A 3479-nucleotide genomic window follows, 5' to 3' on the forward strand; every position below is an offset into this window, starting at 1 on the left:
ACACAACAGCAAGAAATGTCTGGCTTATAGCTGATCCAGCTATAAGAAGAAGGTAGATTCATGGTTTTACATATTTATGCAAACATACATTTTCTTGGCTCTTTGAAAATGTTTCCATTAAATTGGAAATTGAACAGCCTACTATTGGAAGACAAACACTATCACATTAGCCATTGAAGTCTTATGACTGTCTGAAACAAAGGCAAACATTTTGTAAAAAAGTACACACCAGTAGGCTGGGTTCATTAAATGCTAGTAATTTTAGCTCAGGTTAAAACATCTGAGCCCTTACTGGGTTCAAGGGCACAGTATTAATCAACAAAGAAATTTTCTAATCAAATTTGGCCTTGGGAAATTCTCTCATATACTCATACTGGACAATGTTATTGTTTTTAGGGACCTTATCTATTATCTTGCTGGGAACAACTATCCACTTTAATAAAGTGCCTAAAATATTGTAATAAACACACAGCTTATATCAATAGCATCATATTTCCCCACATAGTATTTGTGTGTGGTTTAATTAGATGGAAGGATTACAGGAAAAGTTTGTGTCATGATTCTTTAAAGCGAAACCATAGATCAAAGTTCATAGCTGCCAAATATACAACTTTCAAAACAAGCTCAAGTGCTGCTATTAATCATGGCTGCTGGGGGATTTGATGACAAAGATTAAACTGCTGTAAAGGATACTGCTGTGCATCAGATTCTTGCAACTGTCATCAAATACTCTGCCAACTATTAACAGGTCAGAGGAGTTGTCCGGCGTTTACCATGGGTGGCTCTGTCACTGCAGTGGGTGAGGCAGTCCATGCCACAGTGACAACCAGTAACACTCTCACAGATAGACGTTTGTGGCTTGCTATTAGTTAAAGTGCAGCTGAAATCTGCCTGTAGAGCAAACAAGAGGGAAATGGCAGGAGCTCAGCCTTGCAGCACTGTCTTTGCAGGAGCATCCCTTCTGTGGCGTGGCTTCCTCTTATTTCAGCAGGAGGACCTTCCCTCTGGCTGACTGCATGTAAGAGCCACTCACCTGTTGAGCTGAGGTGTTGTAAATTCACTTTCTACCTCGTTTCTTAGCAACCACTCATCACGGATAAGCTCTCAGAGAATGCTCCAAGGACCAGCCCTCATCTCATTTGCAATTACACAGATGCTCTCACCTTCTACATGATCATGTAATGTCACTGTGAGAAGCTGCAGTGTTCGCTTACAGGGAAACATAATATGAAGGAAGTACGTACATCATACTTCGTAGAATGGAAGCCAGCAATCTGTGACCCACCAGCCATTTCTCTGTGGTGGATCACCGATGGCCCTCAGGTGGCATGGAGAGAGTTGTTAGCTTGCAGATCTGCAACGCCCTGCTGTCACTGCTCATCTGCCGCATTGTGCTTGAGAACGGACATTTCTGATGTTCAGCTTTGTAGAATCTGAAACCAGTATTGGAGATCTGCACCGAGCTGTTGGTGAAACAGATGTGAATGGCAGTCTGATGCAACAAGCCCCTGGAGATTCAAATCCAAAACCACAGACTGTGGCCTTCAAAGTTTAGAACAGTTACAGATCTGCATCCAAACTTCGCAGCTGTGGCCAGCTATAAAACAAAACTTATCTATAAAATGGGTTGGATTCAAACTATATTTGAATATCCTTCATCTCTGGGAAAGCTTGGAGACACATCTGGCTGGAAATTTTTAAGCATCATCTCATCTTTGCTAAGAGTATCTTCCAAAAAATAACAACAAAAACGAAATCAGAATGTTAAAGGATTAGAATGGCAGATATTCAAACCTAGGTATTTTAAGTAGTTCAGCATTTACTTACCAAACAAAAGCCCTCATACTACCCAACACTTCATAAGTTAAGGGTACCTCCATGGATCACTTCTCTGCTTAATGCAACAGTTCTCTCTGCAAAGTACAAGGACATGAGGCCAGGAAGATCATTTCTAGGCATCTGAGATTGCACACTGTGATTTCTAGAGGATGTTTGCTCACATACCAGCTTTTTTTTTTTTTAACCAGCCTTCAGTCGATTTAAAATTTGTTTTCCAAGGCCCCTCTTTTCAATAATAATAATAGTAATCATCATCCTATGGAGCTAAACCACTCAATATCAGAGTTCCCAGGTAATTGGTCTTTTTCTGAAATGTTGAGAAAATTAAGGTATCCTCTATGATTCTATGATTCTATGATTCAGTTACAGCAAAGTGAAATAAATGCCTGCCTAGATGAGTTGCTTTATATTCACCTTAAGATGCTATTTAATTAACACCACAAGGATGTACCGGGTTGCATGGACTTGGCACGTAATTCTGCCTGAGATGGGGCCCCTTAACACAGTTTTGGGGTCTGTTTAACACTTGTGAAGCAAAACTTATCTGAAGGATTATCAAAACCGCCTACACGGCATTTGCTCACATATCTTTGTGTAGCAGTGACAGTGGAATACATTTTTAATGTGGCATGTATCACACACACACACAGTCCTACCAAACTGCTGTCTTCTTGGTGATGCATCAAAGCACCTCTGCAGATGCTTCTGGTAGCATTAGTGTCTGTATTGCACTTCAAAGAATACGAGGGCTATCCAGGAACATTTCTTTGAATTAAGATATTTTATTTCTGCTTTTCTGGTTTCTACCATCTTACATTTAAGAATGGCATCTGGTTTTCTTCTTACTGCGAACCATACACCAAGCATAGTAACCAGGAAAGGGTGGGGAGGTGTTTTCCTTTGGGTTAGTGAAAAATACTGCCTGAGGAATGGAAACACTGCTTTGAGTGTGATATAGCCTCTATTTTTATTACTCTTCTTTGTAAAATACAATAAAAACATTGTGGGAAGTATATAGTCAATTATCTGCAGTGGAAGCAAACACAACATCCATCGGCAGTGGTCTGGAAAGGGAAACCAACATTCAGGCCTCTCTTATCTTTTGGTGTGGGGAGGACTGTGGCTCAAAAAGGGCAGGATTTGAAAACAAAATACGGTCATGTGAAATGCCTAACAACTATCCACCTGCAGAACACCTTGAAGAGCTGGAAGAATGTGCCTGAAAACAGTACAAATGCAGCTGCTGTGTGGGAGACGCACTCAGCAACAGAAGGCAAGATGGCTTGGGTCTGAAAATGTGCTATCCATAAAGCACAATGGGTGAAAACTCTCTCAAGTTAATGGCAGCATTACCATCAGCCATAGCGGAGTGCAGGTTTCCTCTAATATGCTCTGAATTAAGTCTTGGCTCCCTATTATAGCATCCAAGTAAAACCAGTGGTATGCAAACATCAGGGCAAGGCATACCCGAAATTGCAGCAGCGCTGATGTAGGTAGGCTCGTGCTGGGCATTCATTGCAGCAGCCCAGCATTCAGGTAGCACAGGTACTTTCATGTCATACTTTACTCTTCTCCTATGAGATGCACTGGGATATATTCAGACAGAGCCAAGACTTATAGGTGTCACCCCACCACACGCA

The sequence above is a fragment of the Lagopus muta genome, chromosome 2 (genome assembly GCF_023343835.1).
Source record: "Lagopus muta isolate bLagMut1 chromosome 2, bLagMut1 primary, whole genome shotgun sequence".
NCBI classification, from domain to species: domain Eukaryota; kingdom Metazoa; phylum Chordata; class Aves; order Galliformes; family Phasianidae; genus Lagopus; species Lagopus muta.